Below are 22,942 nucleotides of genomic sequence, written 5' to 3' on the forward strand. Positions count from 1 at the left end.
TGCTGCTGCGGTATGGTATGCGGTATCTCAAGCTGCATCAACGAAGTTGGAGTTATTTGTGACCCAATCTCTAGAAAGTCGTCACTTGACAGGCAGCATTTCGCTCAAGCGCCGGCCAGAGACACCGCCGCTTTTCCTCCCGCAAGCCGCCAGCACCTTTACGGCGCATCCTGCCCCGCTGTCACCGGCGTCAGAAAAGTGTGCGAGAATTTGTTTTTCCCGTAATGATCCCTGAAGTAAAGCAATGTCAGTAATTAATCCTCCTTGGGGATCGTTGACCTATACCGAGTCGCTAGTAGGTGTAATTGCTGCGACACAAGCAAATTTCTGCTCACAGCTTCATATATAGCCATCGTCGGCGGCGGCGCGGCACAGCTCACCTTTGCTAAGTTGTCGATTTGAATTGCCCCTGTCACCTATTATGAACAGACAGCAAGGTTGACAATAAGGCAGTGTCACGAGTGAGCCATGTATTCTATTAAGCTGGCCATACGAAAGCGCCGCCCACTGATACTTCGATGCGAAACAAACTATATAGTCAGTGACGACCACGGAGGAGCGCACGACCAAGCGCTTGCACCACGCGCTCTGCCGTTCACGGGCGCTCGATGGGCGGTACTACAGCGGAAAGCTAGTAGCATCTTGTCGCCCACTTTCGTGATACTGCGGAAACCGGACCTTTTTCGACGTTGTGTACAACGGCAAGCAAACGCTGTAAAGACGTACTCAAATGCACAAATAAACTGAATATTAGCTTGGGGTCATTGCGCTTGCAATAAAATTGAGTTTTAAGGTATTTTCATGAAAACTAAATTATTTCTACATAGGGCTGCAGCATCCGCATCGGCACTGCCGTCATTTCAAAATGACACTTCATTTTCCCGTGTGACAGCGATCACCGAAAGTGTCACTTTTCCTATGTAAGTGCACTTCGTGAAAGTGCCACTAAACTTGCCCGTGTGACTAGGGTACTAAATGGCAAGTGATACGGACATCACTGTTCCATAAAATTCAGGTTCGGGGAGCTCTACTTGGACGATCGCTGGACGAAGAGACCTCTCGCCCTCGGCTGAAGTAAAGAGCGTCCCACGCCATGGTCTTATATGGTCGCTTTTTGCTTTTTACGAAATTTTGCTGTAGAGGACGACGACGGAACAGACCGATCAGTGTCGGTCCGCCGAAGATCCCCCAGCTATCTTGCCTGAATATCTGAATATATATGAAAGGTACAGTGTCAGCACAAATGTTGTTACGTTTAATAACAACACGGATTCTGATATCGCTGTCATATCTGATGAACACATAACAGAGGCAAGACCGGTCCGAAAACTGCACTTAGCTGATAACCGCCACCAGCACCGATACCTGAGGCCACGCGCTCTCTGGACGCACTCATATGCGGAGGTTAGGCGCACATCTTCAGAATTGCAGGCTACTCGGGCCCGCGACGCATATGTCTCACGGGCGCGGGCGAAAACACGGCCGTTGACCCAAGTTCGGTCATGACCCAAGCAGTGGCTACAGAAACCGGATGGACAATCACTGCCGACTTCGCACGCAAAAACGACAACGTTGCAAGAAATGGAGTGTCCGCTACCTCACTCAGAGGTTTCCATCTCATCCTGAGCAGGCTGCACTGCCTACCTCGCATACATTCGCCGAGATGCCGGAAACGCCACTTAGCACGTCCTTTCGTGGATGCAAACGCAGCAAAGGAAAGTTGCTTTGCTAGCTACAGCTGCTCCAGCGATACACAGTTCGTTTTGTCGAAAGGTTGGGAACTTGGGATCTACAGTGCACTACACAGTGCACACCGCAGTGACCGCACCGCACCCTCTGAATCTATCTATCTATCTGTTGCTGGAGGAAGGAGTTTCTTCTTTCCCACATTCAACCTAGTAGCATTACTGGCATTACTCCCCACTACATAAATAAACAAAACGCAAATCGCTACTTTGAGATTTAACGGATAGTGGCGTCCTCTGAGGACGACGATATAAACTCTGCAGAACCACAGGTAAGGCTACAGATAAGGCATGTCAAAACCGCATATGCAGTGCCGCTCAACCTTCACAGAGGGCGCGTTAGCTCTGTAGTAGTACCACAACTACAAATTTACCTTCAAAAAAAGAAAACAAATTTTGGCGAGAAGCGACCGATATTATATGTTGTGTAATGATATCTCATTACAGCTGTTATTTACTTTTCACATAAACGGAGATTTGTGCACGCTTTTAAAAAATTAACGAACACGGTTTTCAGAGGGCGCCACAATAGAGTAGTGTAAATACTTTAGTAAAGAAACAATAACGGCTTGTCCCACCCGCAGTCACATAAGCAGGCACGTGCTATTTATCCTGCCACCTAGTGGTTTTTAAGAGTACTGTTATTTATTGTCACTAAAAGTTTGACCTTGCGCAGTGAAATGTAGCAGCTGCTGCTTCCTCTTTTCCGTCAGGTGCCGCAACAGAAGTAGTTTGCGAGACCATGGGATATTTATTGGGGCGTTATGGTCTATTCCACCGATGAAGGGTAGGCGACTAGGAACATTCTCTTATTTAACGCAAGAGTGTCAAGTTAATCTTTTTGTAGTGGAGATGCATTCACAGTTCTTATACGGCGTTTTTAGCGCAAGGCATAAGTGACGCTTAGAGCAACGTTAATTAGAGGTCCCAGAAGGGCACCGGAAAAACGTTCCTAATTTATTGCCCGTTTGAAGATAGAGCTGCAAGCATAACATCGGTGACTAAGTTCACGATTCCGATAGCGCCCATACAATTTATGCGGGCGGACGCGCAAACTCCACCCTAAAACTGCTTCTAGTGTATACGTACAGTGGCCACTGCAGCATGCGTGAATGAGTTTATCAGCGCGCCTTAGCGGCCAGTACAGGCGGCTAAAAAATTTCAGGCTTTAATCGAAAATTATTTTCAAGCGAATATGAATTGTGAGACGCTATTTTTTGGCAGAAGCTGTTTTTTTTTTATGGTTCAATGTTGTTATGCTTGAAACACAAACAGTAGACGACCGAGGTCGACAAATGATGGCTTAGTGGACTTGCAAAACAAATACAACTTATGGGAAAGGAATACCTTAATACTGCAAATAAATTATTAATGTAGCATTCTAATCTATTTATTTAAAAGGGCTTCAACAAAAACAAATATGCATTTTTTTTAGCATGAAAATCTGGCCACCAGGCAAACATTGAACGTAAAAACGTAGCAACAATGTAAATAATGTACAAACTGATGACTTCGGACTGTGCTCCTCGCCGAGAAAATGTTATAGTTTTATATTCTACAAAATAATATTATACTTTCAATTCTTTTATTGCAATTGATCGTCTTGTACTTGAAATCTAGCCACAGAACGTAATTCTAAACGTCTGACAACAACAATTTGCTTACATATAACTACTTGTTTTATGACAGTTTAAATATAATTATATTTTGTAAATTATGGGCGTGTGTATGATTTGAACAAGTTGCAGTACCAAAAAAGTCCAGCATGTCTGATAATGTGGCGTGACACGCTTGTACGGTACCCATCATGTACTACTTTAGATTTCACGTTTTTATTCGCGCCGAAATGCCTTTTTGAGCGCAACAAAGACATTGAAGACAAAGTTCAGAATGATTTCTGGCGCCGTAGGTTGTTTTTCTCTGCAGTGTATGCCAGTACGAAAACATTTCGTGGGCGGCTGAAGCCCTACCAGCCCTCCTTCCTGCGCCCCCGAACATAACTTCCCGTGACAAGGTCATACGCATGGTTTCGAGCATCCTTATACACAATCGGGCAACGCATTCTGATCATATATCTAACACGATGGCCGTAGGCGTGCGCAGGATTCTACATTGGGAGGAGCGCAGTTTCACCACCCACATGCGAGGCAAGAAGAATGGGCGGAAACGAATAAAAAAAAAAAAAAAAAAAAAGAAAGGAAGGATCACGTCCTAATATGGCATGATGCAGCCACCCTAACGATGCTACGTATCACAGGAGCAACAATGCACCGGGTTCACCCGTACGCAACGTTAGCCACAGCTGTAAAAACTACGATCGGATCCGTCCGAAGCCCCTTACAGAAAATTTAATTACTAAAACGCATTTTGCGATTTTTTGAGTTGTACTCCGAAGATGTCTCAGTAAAAGAGCCCAAAGCATTGTAAACACAAGGCACGAGTAATAAAACCAAAGACAAGATAAAAAATCCCGCGTGCAAACGCTCGATGTTCTTGCAGATCTGGACAGGCGACGTCAACTGAACATACACCAGACCCGTGCAACAGAAGTTCCTGATTCCTGATCTCACTGACAACTGACGAAAGCACAACAGCGGGAAGACCGGTCCGAAAACTCATTTAGCGGCGTGAACTCGGTTAATTTTTGTGTTTTGTAAATAGCGTACAAAGCTCCATAGGCGTGCATAAGGAGGGGGGCAGAGGAGGCGGCCGTTCCTCCTAATGCTGTCAAAGGACCGGGGGGGGGGGGGGGGGGGGAGAGAGGCGACAAGCCTGCCCCATACCTTACTCTGCCGGATCAGTTTCTTTTTTTTTTTTTTACGATAGTGGCGGCATAGGACCCTTGGTGTTGCATTAAGAACTGTTCGCTTGCCATCTTTACCTGTATCGAGGACTCAAGGAACCGTTGTGAGAGCGCGTCGTCGCGTATGCTTTTCAATTCTGTGTCCACGGTAAAGCTCCTTTTAGTTTTAAACACACACACACACACACACACACACACACACACACACACACACACACACACACACACACACACACACACACACACACACACACACACACACACACACACACACACACACACACACACACACACACACACACACACACACACACACACACTCACACACACACACACACACACACACACACACACACACACACACACACACACACACACACACACACACACACACACACACACACACATACACACACACACACACACACACACACACACATGTGAAGGAAAGAAGCCAACAGTCGGCGAGACCAAGGAAAACGTTGGGGATGGTACTTATGTTTACATGGATAATCACAGAAATTAGTAATGTAATCTGTTTAGGGGAAACATAATTAAACACAAAGTAGAAGAAAAAACAACGTGCCGATGGTGGGAACCGAACCCACGACCTCCGAATATCGCGTCCGGTGCTCATCTACTTTGTGTTTAATTATGTTTCCCCTAAACAGATTACATTACTAATTTCTATGATTATCCATATAAACATAAAAAAAAAGAAGACAAAGTACCATCCCCAACGTTTTCCTTGGCCTCGCCGACTGTTACCTTCTTACCTTCATGTATTATAACGAGCACCGTCATTTCCCCTTAATTGATCTGCTTATATATATATATATATATATATATATACACCACTCTCCATGTTTCAAATGCATCACGTCAAAATAAATGTTTAAAAATAAATTCTCATCTTTGTGCAGCTGCGTTGGTAGGGACTTTGAAGGAAGGAGGAGGAGGAGGGGGGGGGGGCTGCGGTGTAACGTCGCTCTCCCTAATGCAGAAGCTCCCCTCTCTACTTCTCTTCGCTATCCTCACCCTAATCCTTTTCTTTCCCGCCGGCCGCAGCTCGGGTGCTGAAGATATTAGATTGGAGTTTCCGCAGCCGGCAAAAACGTTCTTTTCCTTCCTTTTTATGTTTTTATAAACCATTGCCTATACCACTGCCACACCGCCAGCAGCATCGGTAGAGGAGTATACGCATACAAGCTCGCTAGACGCACACGGCAAATCTGGCAGTAGTATGTTGCTGAAGAAAGGGGGGAGCAGGGCGCAAGTCTTTGTAGTCTGCGTCACAGGCATAGAGTGTTCAGCTAAAACGCAGACTACTCGAGCGGATGTACGGCCAGCGAAACCAGATGAGCAGTTAAATATTTCTCGGCGACTGCAAACATTTACGCAGGAAGGGCAGAGCTACGACACAGGGAACACGCTACTTGCAGCACACCGCATACGAGCCCGGAGATTCCCATCTTTTCCCGCTCAGGCAGCCCTTCAACATTGGCCGAGTTGGCGGAAATGCCACACAGTACGACATCATATATGTCCTTTCGACTGGATGTAGCTTAATTCCGGTCGACAGATGGTATTGATAACTGCCGACGTCGGATCCATTTACCGCTTGGAAAAAAAAAAAAAAAGAAAACCTTGCTTCGCTACAGCTGCGCCTCATACTACGATTACACCACACACTACAGACTTGGGAGAACACCCACCACCACACAGCTCACCCTCCAGAGAGCAACAGCTGGTGTGGAGAAATTTTCAAACTGAGCTAGACATATATTCCCCAACTCATACATTTTTTTTAATATTTAATCGAGAAATTAGCCCGACCTGTCGCTTCTGCGGTGAAATAGCACCACTAAACCATGTACTTTTACCCTTCGTTTAATCATCTGCCTCCCGATCTCTCCCTTGACACGTCGAATGAAGTAAAGGCCAGCGACGAGCCGGACATTCAATCCCGAGCCGTGGCATGGGCCTGTGTCGCCCGGGGTCTTCATGGCCTCAAAGGCACGTGCTGACGTGCACCTTCCAAACCCCTACCTTTTCTTTTAAAAATAAAGTTGCGCTTCCTTCCTTCCATCGACACACATGATGACATCTGGTTGTATCGAAAAGTAGGCAGGTCGTTCGCGTAACGGTACACTCCAGCTGCACAAATTCCCACTGCTCGACTATGACAAAAAAATGAACCGCAAATCGCTACTTCATGTTTTTTACGGATAGTTGCGTCCGCTGAGGATGACATCATAAACTCTGTAAACCCCAGGAAAGGCTACAAATGGGCCATGTCAAAAGCGCATATGCAGTGTTACTCGGAATTCACAGAGGGCGCGTAAGTTTTGTAGTGCTACCTACAAAGCTACAACTGAGCCAACTTCAGAAAAAGAAATGGCGAGAAGCAGCCGATATCATTTATTCTTTGCATGATTTTATCTCTCATTTGCTTCTCACATAAGTGGAGAATTGTGCACGCTTTTAAAGATAACGGACACGCATTTCTTTGGAGGGCGCCTCAGTAGAGGAGGAGGAAGAACATTTATTTCCGCCGAATATGGTGCAGCAGCCACCTACGGGTCCGCACGCAGGCGTCCGGGGAGGCAGTCTGTCGCACCGCGGCCAGAGGACACCCGGCCTCGTCTAGGAGAAGAGGTCTTCAGCCTCGGCCGCCAGGCGGACGGCGAATCGCTGCGTTTTTTCGTCGGAGCTTCTAGCGTGGTCTCCCATTCATCGCTAGTTTTAATCACGTTGCGCCCTGGGGCACGAACGCATCTCCAGATTATATGATCTAATGTTGCCACATGGCCGCAAAATTTACAAATTTCGGTTTCTGCACCGTCCCTCTTCCGCCCTCTGGCACCCGTCCAACTCCTCCACAGGGGCGAAAAGAAATTTCGAGCTTGGAGTCTTCTCCAGTCGTACGATTCCTTCTCACTCAGGGATCTAACCGGTGGCGGATATATCCTCCGGTCTTTCTTCAGGTTGTCGGTTACATCCCTAAAGGTACCAATACATTCTTTGGTTTTAGATGTTGTGGAGGCGTCCGCAGCACCCCGAGGTAGCGAGGAGCGGGCGAGCATGTGGGCAGCCTCGTTACCGGCGAGACCGGCGTGTGCTGGGGTCCAGATTACGGTCACGCTTTCGGCGAGAGACGACTCGTTCAGAAGTTTTGCAGCACGATTGCTGACTCTACCCTTGCTAAAATTTCTAACCGCCGCTTTGCTATCGCTGATGACGTGTTTCACGCCTGGTCGTGCAATGACAATGGCTATTGCAATCTCCTCCGCCTCTACCGGCGGTAGATCTCGGTTTCTTTCTATTCCTATGGCGATCCCAGTGTCTAATAGGGCGACCGAGGTTACGTCGCCTTCTTTCCCGATCGCTGCATCGGTGTAGGCGACCGATCCCGGCGGGAGTTTGTCCAGTTTGTTAGCGAGGTGCTTAGCTCTGCTTTTTCTCCTCCCCTCGTCGTGTACGGGGTGCATGTTCTTCGGTATGGGCGAGACGTATAGATGCTTTCTGATTTCTCGATCTATGCTTTCTCTGACACTTTCGCCTTCCCCGGGCGCTAGTAGGTTTACCCAATCGAGGATTTGCCTACCCGCCGCCGTTCCTGCGAGTCGCTCTCTCTGGGACAGCCTGACTGCCGCAGCCAGCTCTTTCCACTCATTATGCAACCCCATTTTCTCTAGAATGTCGTTAGAAGTAGTTATGGGGAGTCCTAGAGCGCACTTCATGCATCTCTTAATTATGGTGTTTAAATTGTGTTCTTCGGTCTTGTTGATATTTAGGAATGGAGTCGCGTAGCACATTCTGCTCGTGACAAAAGCTTGTACGAGTCTGAGTCTACTAGCCTCCGTGAGACCACTCCTTCTGCTGGACGTCTTCTTAAATACTCTGACTACGAGTTCCGCCTGATCTTTTAATTTCTTAATCAGGCTTTTGTTACTACCCCTGCGGTTGATAATCATACCTAATATTCTAATTTCATCTACTTTCGGGACTTCGTTTCCGTTGACTTTAATTTTTATATCTGGAGTTATCTTCCCACTACTGCTGGTCATTACCAGGAGCTCCGATTTTTCTGGCGAACAGCATAGACCTACGTCCTCTGCGTGATTGCTGATTATATCGGCTGCCTCTTGGAGCCTGGATGTAATGTACGAGTCGTTCCCTTCGCACATCCAGACGGTCACATCGTCCGCGTAGATGCTTAGTTTTAAGTCATCGAGATGGCCAAGCTTACTGGGGAGCTTCCTCATTACGATGTTAAAAAGGAAAGGTGAGAGCACAGCCCCCTGCGGAGTGCCTCTGTTACCCAGCGGGAAGTCCTCCGAACATAAGCCCTGAAAGCTGATGATCGCCGTCCTGTCTCACAGGAATGATCTAATGTAGTTGTAGGTTATTTCGCCTACTCTAAGCTCAGCGAGCCCGTCGAGAATGGCGTCGTGGCTGACGTTGTCAAAAGCTTTTTTAAGGTCTAAGCCTAGAATAGCTTTCGTTTTTTTTTTTTCCTGAAGTTTCTGACAACATCGTTATGTAGTCTGAGCATGGTATCTTGCGTACAAAGGCCGGGCCTGAATCCGACCAATTCAGCCGGCCACACATCATTCTCTTCGGTGTATTTGGTTAGCCTCCTCTGAATAACTTTCTCAAGTAGTTTGCCTACGCAGGATGTTAGTGATATTGGGCGGAGATTCTCCAAGCCCGGTGGTTTTCCCTGCTTGTGGATTAGGGTGATCTTAGCCCTCTTCCACTCTTACTCTTACCACTCTCCCACACCTGATTTAAATATTTGGTTAGGGCATTGATCGATTCGTCGTCCAGATTTGCGAGCATCTTGTTATTAACGAGGTCCGGCCCGGGGGCCGAGCGTCTTTTTAGGCCGTGCAGCTCCGCTCTGACAGCTGCCACTGTTACGGACGCGTCAAGCTCGCTGTTCGCCGGTCCGTTGTAATCTCTGTAATGCGCTGTGGCGGGGGGAGCTACGTACGTGGACTTGAGCTTGTCAATAAGCTGTTTTTCCGTACCCTTAAAGTTATACCTCGCCTTGACCTGTTCTATGTTGGCGGCCGTTTTGGACTTACTGGGTTCTATCAGGAACCTGAGCAGTTGCCAGGTCTTGGCCTAAAGCCCCTCCAAGGATAGAGGGGCTTTATCTTGGCCCCATTCATGGTGCCCTCTATCTCGTCGCATTTGTTATCCCAACGTTGCGACTCGAGTTTCCGGGCGTATTTTTCGATTTCGACGTTGTGTCTGGCTATCTCTCTCCTGAGATTGCGGTTCCACTTTTGCTTTTTGAGCTTCTTCGTTAGCTCTTCTTTTTTTTTTAACATGCCGAATAGCCTGCTATCCATCGCCTCAGGCAGAGCTTCGCCTTTAATTTCTTCGGTGGCCTCGTTTACATGGGTAATTAATTGGGCGGCCCAATTTTGAATGCACTCTATATCTACAATTTCTTCCCGTTCTCTGATCTGTCTGAATTTATCCCAATCCACTTGGGTTTCCGTCCGATACACAGCGCTTAACGCTCACTTTCCTACTTAGTTCTACCTCTAGCACGTAGTGGTCGCTACCTAGATCCTGATGCTTGTTCGTCCACTTGACTATGCCAGTTCTATGGCAGAGAGTCAAGTCCGGGTTTGTGTCCGCTGACACACTGTTGCCCACCCTCGTGGCATACTCAGCCGTGGCCACGGCCGGTCTCGAGGGAGAGAGCGCGCGCTCGAAGCGCTCTCTGCCCCGAGACCGGCCGTGCCGTGGCATATGGACCTGTATCGCCCGGGGTCTTCATGGCCTCAAAGGCACGTGCTGGCGTGCACCTTCAAAACCCCTACCTTTTCTTTCAAAAATAAAGCTGCCCTTCCTTCCTTCCATCGACACACTTCTGGTTCTATCGAAAAGTAGGCAGGTCGTTCATATTATCGGTACACTCCAGTTGCGCAATTTCCCACTACTCGACTAAGACAAAAAACGAACCGCAATTCGCTACTTCAGGTTTTTTACGAATAGTAGCGTCCTCTGAGGACGACACTATAAACTCTGTAAACCACAGAAAAGGCTACAAATGGGTCATGTCAAAAGCGCATATGCGGTGTTATTCGGCCTTCACAGAGGGCGCATAAGCTCTGTAGTGCTACCACTGCTACAATTGAGTCAACTTCAGAAAAAGAAATAATGGTGAGAAGCAGCCAATATTATTTAATCTCTGCATGGTTATATCTCTCAATTGCTTTTCACATAAGTGGAGAATTGTGCACGCTTTTAAAAATTAACAGACACGCTTTTTTTTTGAGGGCGCCACAGTAGAGAATTAGACACGCTATAGTGAAGGAACAAAGATCAACGGCATGTTCCATAGAGTTTCATAAGCAAGCACGCACTATTTGTCGTGCAACCTATCGGCCATTATAAGAACTGTTATTCGTTATCACTAAAATTTTGTGCGTGCGCAATGCAACGTAGTAGCTGCTTCTTCTTCTTTACCGTCAGGTGCCGTCATAGGATATTTATTTGGGCGCTATGACATATTGGGCTAGTGAAGCATAGAACAGCACATGAAAAATTAAATGAGCTTACTGAAAGATTCATCGCGAAGTTAATCTTTTCTTAACAGAGAACGCAGCCAAAAAGCATATCAGCGTGTGCACGCTGACAGCAGAACGCATATGTGAGTGAGTGTGTTTAATAGCGCCCCTTGGCGGCCTGCAACCGGTGAATTTTACGTTTCAATTGAAAATATATTAAAACGCGTACAAATGTGTCTAAGCCTAAATTATATGATTGAGACTAGCTTTTTCTAAATATGTGAATGTTATTACGCTAGAAAAGAGAATAAGGAGACGACCGAGGTCGACTGTTGTCGGCTTAGTCAAATACACTGCAGAAGAACACCCATAAAAATTATAATTTATTGCTGCGAAGAAACTAATATAATCAATTGCAGTGTAATTAATTTAAATTAATTTTTTGAACCAAATTCATTTTGTGAGCACAAAAATTTGGCCACCATGTAAACTTTAGCATAAAAGATAACAACAATGAATTAAATATAAAAAAATTTAAAATTATATAGTACAGTTTGTCAATTATATGCAATAATTTATTATTTTACAAATTAATATTAAATTTTGCAATACTTCCCCTGCAAAGTATTAGTGTCTTCTTGTACGTGAAGTCTGGCCACAAAGCACAAATTCAAACGTCTGGCAACAATTTGCTTACTTATAACTGAATATTTGCAGCTTGTTTTATCTCCATGTCATTATAATTAAGAGCTGTAAATTATGTCATATTTGGAATTTGAACGTGTTGCAGTTAAGTAGTGAGTGCAGTGTAATTCGTTTTTTTTTTTTTTTTTTTAACTGCTCTGGTGTAGAGCGTACGTCGGTCCGAAGCGCGGTGTTCCGAAGTTCGATGACTCCCTTAAACAGTATCTCACGGTATAATGTGCTCTGAATAACAAGGAGAAAAGAAAAGATATTCATTATGGTAGGATTTTGCTCGAGAATATATAAGGTGACAAATTTTCCCATCGGAAATGAAAACAGCTTTGTGCAGCTCTGGGGCAGTGGACGGGAGGCTGTCGTCAGCTTTGCGTTCTTGACACTGACGATGCAAATGAAACGTAGTTTCTTGGCGGAGGTGTGTTCACTTTGAAATCTTTTATTTCAGGATCAAAACATTTTACGCCGTATGATTACAACAGCTATGACTCGGTTTATTGTGGACGCTAGTTTTCAAGCAGCTGATCCGGAATTAAAAGGATGTCTCCGGCTGGTAAACTGGGAGTTAAGAAGCGAAGGTACAACTAGAATGGTTGGCTAAGGTTAGCTAAGGTAAGTTAAAATCGCGCTCTTCTGTTGGTATTAAATAATGCGTGCGTGCATGCTAGTAATGCAAATTCCAGCTGAGAGGTTGACTAGAAACTGAAAGTACACTTAGTAGTTAAAATCCAATTCCTAGTAAGGCAAATTATGAATGAAAAGCATAAAAACGTGCTCCAACTGGTAGCGCACATTCCAAATAGGAAGCAGGACTGCAGGTACAAATCGAGCTACAATACTTGGGTATTCAAACTGCAATTCTAAAACTATTTGGGACTTAGAAGAGCACAAATTGATACTGAAGCACCCAACTGGTGTGCCCGATTGTGACTGAGGAATCCAATTATAACTTGCTTTCGCTTTTCTTGTTCTTACCTGCTGAAACCAGTTGAAAAACTTACTTGGTCAAGATACTCTAGCTACAGGATGCTTGCAGTCCTGAAGCTCCCAAATGCGCTAATAAGAGTGCATTTCGGGTATATTCTTTTTTATGTCAAGATGTGCTATTATTTACTAATAGAAATGTAACCTACATTGTGTGCAGCCTGCAAACATGCACCAATGTGACATACAAGCATAAGTACAGTTGAGGAAAACAATTCAGTGCATTGACCCTATACACTGCAGCACACAGGGTGCAGCGGACACGAAATAACTCCCTACTTTGAATTCTTCATCCATGGGCTTGGCTAGTGCTTCATTTTTGCTGCCTTTGCCTTAGCTGCACTGCAAATTACTTTCGCTCGTGGAAATAAAAACCCCAACATATATTTGTATAACCTACTGTAAATTAAAACTAGTATTCTTTTGCCATTGCAAAGCAAAAAAGTAGTCACATAGCATAAAGCTGTTGTGATTTGCATGGCACAGCTGGAATGAAATTTTTTTTAAAGCTTTATCGCTTGTACCGAATGAATGTCAGCAGTACTACATTTGTAATGTTTCCATGCATTGCGAGTGGGTTTGGCAGCAGCCACCTTCATCAGGTCTAGTTATCAAACTTCTGTGAGGGTGAGCACTCATGCTCAAAATTTAGAAGTGGTGCCAAACTAGATGACTGAACATGTTTCGGTATATATTACCAAACATGCTTTCGACTGTCTTGTAATCTTATGTCGCACTGGTTGCATTCACGGTAGCAACCATAAATGACAACCATAAATAATGCATGCATATTTTCAGCTGTACCTTAAGTGATATTGCTGCAAATTTTTCGATTGAATGGAACACTATTTTGAATAAACAATAGGCATTTATAGAATGATGTATAAAGAAATGAAGCGAGTGAAACATTGAACTTTCTTTGTTTGATTACAGAGCCTCAGCGGCAGCCTGATACCGGGTGTGAGTGCAGGACTTTCAAGTGGTAAGTCGTTCTGCTTCAGCTATGGTATGGTTTATTATATGAGGTTAACACCCAAATGATACACATCAGTACAAAGGGGCTCAGTAGTAGAGGACTCTAGGCTCATTTCGACCATTCATAAGCTTCACACATTATCCTCTTTGAGGTCCAAAAAAAGGTCCTCAATAAAATTGTAGTTACTGCAACTTTGAATTGCCATTTGCATAGGTGTCTATCAGCTGTTGCTGAAAGACACCTTATGAATCGTATGTATGCATTCTAGCTTTTGTCTGAAACAATATCTGAGCTTCTGTTCTCAGGCTTCTTGCAGTAAATGCATCAGGTTCTGACGTGCAAAAACCGAATTTTTACTCGATCAACAGGCCTGTCATGATGAAGCTGTATGTCACAGTCAACTTCTACATAATTGTTGACATTGATTGTTTTCTCATTAATGCTAACAAATGTGCTTATAATTATGTGTATGCTAACAAGGCCTGAATGTTTAGCTGTTTTTCTGGTATACAGTATTATGATATATCCATATCAGAATCAGAACTGTTGGCACTGAGCATTTGGTGTTGTTTTCCCAAAAAGTGCATTAGTATGGTACAGTAGCCTAAATGCCTGCTCTTTTGATTGTGAGTTTTCTTATGAGTAAGGCTTATGTTATTGCATGTGAGTAAGGCTAAAAGGTTAAGGTTATATATTGTAAGGCTATATTTGTATATAAGAAAATCAGAGCGTGAAGAAATCTGTTAACACTTAAATGCTTTTTCATGAGGATACAGCAGCTGAAGCTGTGCTATTTTGTGCCACAGGCTCAGTTTTGTGATATGACTGATTTAGATTTTTCGGTGTTAGGGCTACTTACCTTCCCTGAATTGGAGGTTTCTGAAAGGCTATGCATCCAATGCACGAGCTTTTTTATTGTTACAGTGAAAATTCTACTTTTTGCAACTGCAGGCATCAAAGTTCAGGCGATTAATATTAGAACAGGTAGGACGATAGTATTTCTAATGTTCAGCATTAGGTTCGTATTTATTTTTTTCCTTATGATCTGCATTAATTTTCAGCTTTTGTAATAGGGCGTTTAATGACGCTCAGATGGAGAGCTGTGAGGACAGGACCTTGCAACGGCGAGCCCCGCGCGTACTTCTTCTTCGTCGCACAACGCACAGGTGCATGTCGATGGCGATGACTATCACAGTACATTTTCCCCCCGGGTAAAAAAAGGAGCCATCCTGGCGACTTATGGCGCGGAAAGCACAGCGGGGTCATAGAATGGCTTCAATCGGTTCACGTGAACTGTTTCACGACCACGGCGACGCAAGTCCGCAGAGGGCGTGACGGGCTCAACTACGTAGTTGACTGCAGATGTTTGCTGGAGGACCCTATATGGCCCGTGGTAGCGAGCAAGAAACTTCTTTGAAAGGCCAGGGGTTGTGGAGGGCACCCAGAGCCACACCAGTGTGTCCGGGAGATATGGCGAAGCTTCGCCGGTATCACGGAGGTATTTTTGTTGCCACTGATTTTCTGTTGTGAGAGAGCGGGCGAGCTGACGGCATTCTTCTGCGTACGTGACGGCATCGGATAGCGGGGAAGATTCGGAAACGTCAGGGCGGTAGGGAAAAAGTGTGTCCATAGTACAGGGTGGCTCGCGCCCGTAAAGGAGAAAGAATGGAGAGAATCCAGTAGTGGCCTGTGTCGCGGTGTTATATGCGTAAGTAACAAACGGTAGAACTTGGTCCCAATTGGAATGGTCGGTGTTCACGTACATAGCCAGCATGTCACCGAGAGTGCGGTTAAAACGTTCTGTCAGTCCATTCGTCTGAGGGTGGTACGAGGTAGCGGTGCGGTGTATGATGCGGCATTCTTTCAGGAGAGCCTCAAGAGCGTCTGATAAGAAAACGCGTCCGCGGTCACTGAGCAGTTCGCGAGGGGCACCATGGCGAAGAACCAGGTTTTTCAGAATAAAGGCAGCCACGTCGCGTGCGGAAGCAGAGGGCAATGATGATGTCTCAGTGTAGCGGGTTAGATGATCCACTGCCACGATAATCCAGCGGTTGCCAGCTGAAGTTGTAGGAAGGGGACCGTATAGATCTATGCCGACACGATCAAACGGACGGGCAGGACAGGGCAACGGCTGCAACGAAGCAGAGGACTTGAGAGGTGTTTTTTGGCGTTGGCAAGACTGGCAGGAGCGGACAAAATGGCGGACAAAGCGGTACATTCCACGCCAGAAGAAGCGTAGACGCAAGCGCGTGTAGGTTTTCAACACTCCGCCGTGGGCGCACTGGGGATCAGTATGGAAAGCAGCACAAATTTCGGCGCGGAGATGACGGGGGATGACTAAAAGCCACTTCCTTCCGTCGTGAAGATAATTGCGGCGATAGAGCAGCCCGTCACGAATTGAAAAATGGTGAGCTTGGCGGGCAAGCGCCCGAGACAGACGACCTGGAGAGTGACTTGAAAGAAAGTCCAGAAGTGTAGATATCCACGGGTCGCGCCGCTGTTCCGTGGCCATGTCAATAGTGGCAAGCGAAGACAAATCGTAGGCGCAGATCTCATCAGGCAACGAAGAGGGAGGCAGCGGTGAGCGCGAAAGAGCGTCCGCGTCAGTATGCTTGAGGCCTGAGCGATATATGACACGAATGTCATACTCTTGGAGGCGAAGAGCCCATCGAGCAAGGCGGCCGGACGGGTCCTTGAGGGACGCCAGCCAGCACAGAGCGTGATGATCAGTGACCACATAAAATGGTCGGCCATAGACATACGGACGGAATTTGCCGATGGCCCAAATAATGGCCAAGCATTCTCTTTCCGTAACAGAATAATTGGACTCTGCCTTGGTCAAGGTGCGGCTTGCGTACGCCACCACATAGTCTCGGATACCAGGTTTGTGTTGGGTGAGAACGGCGCCTATCCCAATACCGCTAGCGTCAGTGTGAATCTCAGTTGGCGCATTCGGGTCGAAGTGGCGGAGGATGGGAGGCGAAACCAAAAGACGGCGTAAAGTGTTGAAGGCGTCATCACAAGCAGGTGTCCATGCGGAGAGGTCGGAGCTACCGGAGAGAAGCTGGATGAGAGGAGCAATAATAGAGGCGAAATTTAAGATGAAGCGGCGAAAGTAGGAGCATAGGCCAATGAAACTTCGTAGCTGCTTCAGTGATTTTGGGCGTGGGAATTCGGCAACTGCACGAAGTTTGGTGGGATCGGGAAGAATGCCATCCTTAGAAACGACATGACCTAGAATTGTTAGTCGGCGAGCAGCAAAGCGGCACTTCTTCAGATTCAGTTGGAGGCCGGCGGTAGCGAGACAAGTGAGAACGTCCTTCAGTCGGAGCAGGTGGGATTGAAAATCGGTAGATAGCAAAGACAGGTTCGCCACTTGAATCCACGAAGCACAGTGTCCATGAGGCGTTCAAATGTGGCCGGGGCGTTGCAAAGCCCAAAGGGCATGACGTTGAATTCATATAATCCATCTGGTGTGATGAAGGCAGTTTTAGAGCGGTCAGCGTCAGCCATTGGCACCTGCCAGTAGCCAGATCGTAAATCCAACGAGGAGAAAAACTCGGCGCCCTGCAAGCAGTCTAGTGCGTCATTGATGCGTGGCAGAGGATAGACGTCCTTGCGCGTGATCTTGTTGAGCCGGCGGTAGTCGACACAAAACCGGAAGGAGCCATCTTTCTTAGGTACCAACACAACTGGAGACGCCCAGGGACTGTGGGATGGCCGAATGACACCCCGACGGAGCATGTCGTCCACATGATCAGCAATTACTTGGCGCTCCGAAGCCGACACGCGATAGGGGCGCTGGCGCAAAGGTGCAGTTTTACCGGTGTCGATGGTGTGCTCTACGACAGACGTGCGGCCCAAGTCAGTTTGAGGGAAGTCGAATGAAGAAGCGAAGTTCTGCAAGAGGGCGACAAGTTGATCACGTTGCGCAAGTGGAAGATCAGCATCAATAGCATGTTGGAAAACGTCGGAGGGCGTCGAAGCGGTCGCAACATCGCAAGAGCACAGACTAACGTCGAAGGAGGGGGTTGAGTCAGCAAGAGTGGTGATATGACTGGGATCAAGCTCTTCAAGACGTCCAATGCATTCGCCACGGAGCAGGACTGCTGGGCAAGAAAATGGGTTCGAGGCGTAAAGTGCACTCTTGCCGTCTTGAATTTCGAGAACAGCGAACGGAAAAAGGAGGCAGGGATGACGGGAGGTGGCTTCGGAAGGTGTAAAAATCGCAGTCAAAGGAGTTACCCACTCACAAGACAGTGGTACGAGGGCAGCAGAGAACGGAGGAATGTCGGTGTCATGGGCGACGAGAAGTTTTGCAGTGCGGGGAGGGGTATCACAAAAGGGGGCATCACAGAGGGGGGCGAAGGCAATTTGTGCACGAGCACAGTCAATAACGGCTTGATGAGTCGATAGAAAATCGTATCCGAGGATGATATCATGCGAGCAGTTCGGCAGAACAATAAACTCGATGGGGTACAAGACGTCTTGAATGAGCACACGGGCTGTGCAAGATGCGGAGGGGTGAATGTGCTGTGATGAGGCGGTGCGGAGCGAAAAGTCGGAAATCGGTGTGGTCACTTTGCGAATTCGACGGCAGAGCGCTTCACTGATGACGGAGACGGCTGCACCGGTATCGACGAGAGCGAGAACTGTGGCGCCTTCTACAGAAACTTTGATAACATTAGCGGGACGGCATGGAGGACTTGAGGAATTCGAAACAAGCGCAGTTCTTGCCCCCGGAACTGCGACTGTTAGTTTCCCTCAACGGTGCTGGTAGAACGTCGCAGCATTGGAGAAAGCGATCGGTGCCGAGGAGAATGTGATCGACGAGTGGTATAGGTTTGGCGATCTTGTGGGACAAATTGAGAACCGGGCGGAATCATTTGCGAGCGTGAGTCGGTATCGTACGGGTAAAATCGAATGTCAGGCTGTGAAGGTTGGAGGCGCTGGCGACAAAGGCGCGCAACATGGCCCGGCCGACCGCAGGCATAGCAAATCGGAAGGTTGTCCGTAGTACGCCAAGGTTTCATAGGATGTGGGCGGAACCTTGAGGGTGGGGCTTGAAACGAAGGCTCAGCATGCGGCGGTGAACGGTAGGCAGGGACCTGCACATAGGAGCCAGACGTGGGCGAAGGTGGTGGCCTAGCCGTTACTTGGGCATACGTGAGAGGTGCCGTCACAGGCGGCACCACGGGGTTGGACGGCAAGGCATCAGCGACGTGTTCTTGCATGACACGGCGTATAGCAGGGGCCAAAGATGGAGCCAGTTCAGGAACGAGGCGGCCCGAGTCTTGAAAATGGGGAAGGAGTGAGATTTGACGTGCGACCTCTTCACGAATAAAATCTTTGATCTTTTGATTCAGCGGGCTCCCTTCAGAAGTTGGCGAACCACCCAGGGCTAATGCGGATACGCCTTCGTCGCACACACTGGAGCGGCGCCTAGAAGCGCGCCGCTTGCGGAGCTCGTCGTAGCTCTGGCAAAGCTTCACGAGTTCACTAACGCTGGTGGGATCTTTCGCTACCAGCATCTGGAAGGCGTCGTCAGAAATGCCCTCGAGGATGTAGCGGATTTTGTTTGCTTCCGGCATGGCCGGGTCGACTCGTTTGCAGAGATCAACGACGTCTTCTATGTAGCTGGTAAAGGTCTCATCAGCGCGCTGAACACGATCGTGTAAACATTGTTCGGCACGAAGCTTACGCACTGCCGGGCGGCCGAACACTTCCGCGAAATTCTTTTTAAATGTCGACCAAGATGACAGGTCAGCCTCATGGTTGCGAAACCAGAGGTTCGCCACGTCCGTCAGATAGAATATGACGTTACTGAGCTTGTATGAGTCATCCCACTTGTTGTAGGTGCTTACTCTTTCATAGGATGACAGCCAGTCGTCGACATCTTGATCGGCCGTGCCGCTGAACAGGCAAGGGTCACGCTGGCGCACGACGCCAGCACACATGATCGTGGGTGGAACGGCCGGCAGCGTCGAAGTGTCTTGCATGGCGGTCGTAGAGGGTAGTGTACGGCTTCGCAGTTCCAGTTTGGGTGGGATCGTTTCCGGCACCTCCGCCAATTGTAATAGGGCGTTTAATGACTGTGATAGTCATCGCCATCGACATGCACCTGTGCGTTGTGCGACGAAGAAGAAGTACGCGCGGGGCTCGCCGTTGCAAGGTCCTGTCCTCACAGCTCTCCATCTGAGCGTCATTAAACGCCCTATTACACTTTCAGCAAGTATAGGTCTGTTTTATAGCACAGCTGCTAAAAGAGAAAATAGTGCAGTAATTGTCTAGTGTAAATCATAGGTATAATAAGTGAGCTGTGTGTGCACCTGGCTATAAAGTCTGGCACCCAGCATTCTGCAAAAATGCGATGATCTGAATGCTTCTAAAAATAACTTCAGCTGATTATGGAACATTTTTATGTTGAGAGTATTGCTAAAAGGCATGATCGCTTATGTGACATAATATTAAAATGTTTCGAGAAAAGTTTTATAGCAAGCCTACAAAGATTAGCACAAAGCTGCATAAATAGTCACAGAAGGCACCAGCCTTTGCAAGTCAGCGTGTCAAAAAACACCTTTATGTGTACTGTTGGCGTTAAATGGAATGTGAACAGCCAAGCGCATGTAAAGTTACAGCTGAAGCAGTCTGACTCGTTATGGGAGGCAGTCACACTCTTCCAGTTTGCGATAGTTTTGCTCCTGTTTTCTTCTCATTATGTCATTCTAGTGCCACATTCAGTCTTTCCAGATGATGGGAACCTGCACAGCATGATTTCACTGCCGGCAGCGGCTGCAGCCCGCATGGTTGAAACGAGCGCAGTGACGGAAGGAAAATCAATGCGATGTAGGGCAGCGAGCACTAAGAGCACTCGCTTCGACCACGCAGGCTACAGTTGCTGTCGGAAGTGAAACGGGGCTGCACAAGTCACCATCCTTAGGAAAGAATGAATGTGGCACTACTACGGGACAATGAGAAAATAGAGTTAAAGAAAACACAAGCAAAACTATCGCAAACTGTGTTCTGCTGTTCGCATTTCATTTGATACCAACAGTATACATCAGGAACTGTGCAACCGTTGCTATTGTGACCACGTGCTTTATCATGCCAGTGATTTCATCATGAACAGCATGAGCGATGCACTCTATCACTGAAGTCCCCTCACATGAGAGTGCGTTGCCCAAATCTGCATCTCGCTTCTGCACCCACCCTGTTCACCAGTTTAGCTTCTGCGGACTGTGCCCTCTTGCCGAGGATGGAGATGCAGTTCGAAGGCCACTGTTTCGATACCGTTGCAGAGACTCAGCTTGGATCACAGAAGGTGCTCGATAAGCTTTTAAAAGAATATTTGCACATCCCAGCAGGGGCAGGAGCTCTGGAAGCACTCTATTGCTGTGCAATGGGATTACTTTGAAAGTGATCATATGTTAACGTAAGTAAACAACCACTTCCTTGTAAACAGAGCTAGCTTTAAAGCATTTTGCATAGCACGAAAAACAAAGACCGGGAAAGAAACATGCGCAGACAAATCAGCGCTTGGTTTGTCCGTGTGTGCTTCTTTTCTAGTTTCTGCTTTTAACACTATGCAAAATGCTTAACTCCCATCAACTCGCTCAGTATTCAGTTTAGCTTTAAAACTTTTAGATGCCACCTCGTATGCACACTTAGTATATTACAGTATATAGCTACAGGTGCAGACAAAAATTAAACAGAGTATATTATATTTACAACATTTTCATGTTTTACCTATCTGAAACACTGTCAGTCGTGGTATGTGCAGATTGTTAGTAGACGCCAGTGAGCTTTTACTTAGACAAATAATGCATTCTTATGTACGAAACAGAATGGGTGACTGCAGTTAGAATGAAAATGCATATGCCGTTTACGTGCGTCCGCGCTTGTACATGCTTGCCTTCGGCATCACTGGCTCGCATAGGTGATATGCTAAATAGTGTAAATACCTCAATATACTAGTAAATTAAGAGATCATTCAGCTTCATTTTTCTGATGTTGCATGCTGTCTGAATCTTTTTTTTTTTCTTTTTTTAGATGGAGTCCCATGTCACTAGAATTGCACTAAAAGAAAGGCTGCAACGTTACATGCTGATGGCCATCTGAGGATTTCCACAACGCATTACAGGCAGTGGTAAGATACGAAAAAATAGTGGGGCAGGTATGGGCTCTGAATGCACATTTCCTGTAATACTAATGGTGCAATAAAATTTTCTGATGCCAAGTAACAGCACTGGAAATATTGTTATGTACATACACTACAGCATGTTTCTTTTAATATTTTAAACCTAACATTTTAGTAATTGCTTTTTGTGCAGAGATATAATTAATGAAGTGCTCTGCAGTAACGCAGTATGTGTCTTTTTCAGTGATGATATGATTTTCAATATCAAAATAGAAGGGCAAAAGAAAGTAAAATAAAGGAGATATGTTAGTTGTTAGTGGTGGTAGCTGTAAAGGGAGGGAAGATGGCTGCTCATGCTTTTTGTAAAAAATGTTCTTCATGCAATTTTGTTTCAGCATATCCAGATTTTGTGATAGATTCAAGCATGATATTGCAGCCTGTGAAACCCTCTCCTGTTGCTCCCTTCTGGGCTTTTCTTGTTTTGCTTGATTGTCATCACTGCAGCCTGTGCCTCTGGCCAAATTGACGTCTTTACATGCAGTCAAGGTTAAAGTTCTCATGCATAAGTTAAACCCCTTTAGAAAACCATTCACTTGCAAAGTACCCTTTCAATATTATAGGAAAATATCAGTTCATCAAGCAAAACAAAACTATTGCGGATATGCCAACTGTGCGGCTGTATGCAAAGTTCAGAGGACAAACAAAGTTAGCAGTGTATAATACCATCTCTCTGAAATACACTGAACCCTGAGGGTCTGCAAACAGTGGTCAAGATAGGACATGGGCAAATTCAGTTAAGACTTGTGTGTTACATACCAAGAACCTTGGGCAAATATTTCAACAAAGAGTTTTAAAATGTGCTCATGCTTAGTTGTGTTAAAAATCTTGCAGTGCTAAGGTAGACCTTGAGCACCATAAATTACACTCACTTTGAGAGAGCCTTAATTTTACAAGGCAACAGGGAAAGGCATGTTTAAATTCTCACAGTTAAAGACTGGAACCATAAGAGATAGAATCAAATTGGTCGGTACTTTACCAGATTTCATGGACTTATTGAAGATTATG

General features: G+C 46.4%; 1 protein-coding gene and 1 long non-coding RNA gene across 3 annotated transcripts in view; one reads left to right on the forward strand and one right to left on the reverse strand.

The window, feature by feature from the left end:
• Window positions 1–22,942, reverse strand: part of LOC146206224 (aurora kinase-like) — an 880,154-nt gene that overhangs the window by 284,059 nt on the left and 573,153 nt on the right. The gene's annotated exons all lie outside the window — the stretch shown is intronic.
• Window positions 11,769–21,977, forward strand: LOC146206233 (uncharacterized). 2 transcript variants are annotated; one of them, XR_014703253.1, is made up of 5 exons: window positions 11,769–11,878; window positions 12,229–12,392; window positions 13,698–13,746; window positions 21,039–21,172; window positions 21,790–21,977. It is a non-coding gene; the product is annotated as an uncharacterized LOC146206233 (long non-coding RNA). The 2 variants fall into 2 exon arrangements; XR_014703252.1 differs by lacking the exon at window positions 11,769–11,878 and adding an exon at window positions 11,928–12,045.

Source organism: Amblyomma maculatum, chromosome 1 (assembly GCF_055883805.1).
Source record: "Amblyomma maculatum isolate TAMU_Amacu chromosome 1, ASM5588380v1, whole genome shotgun sequence".
Lineage (NCBI taxonomy): Eukaryota > Metazoa > Arthropoda > Arachnida > Ixodida > Ixodidae > Amblyomma > Amblyomma maculatum.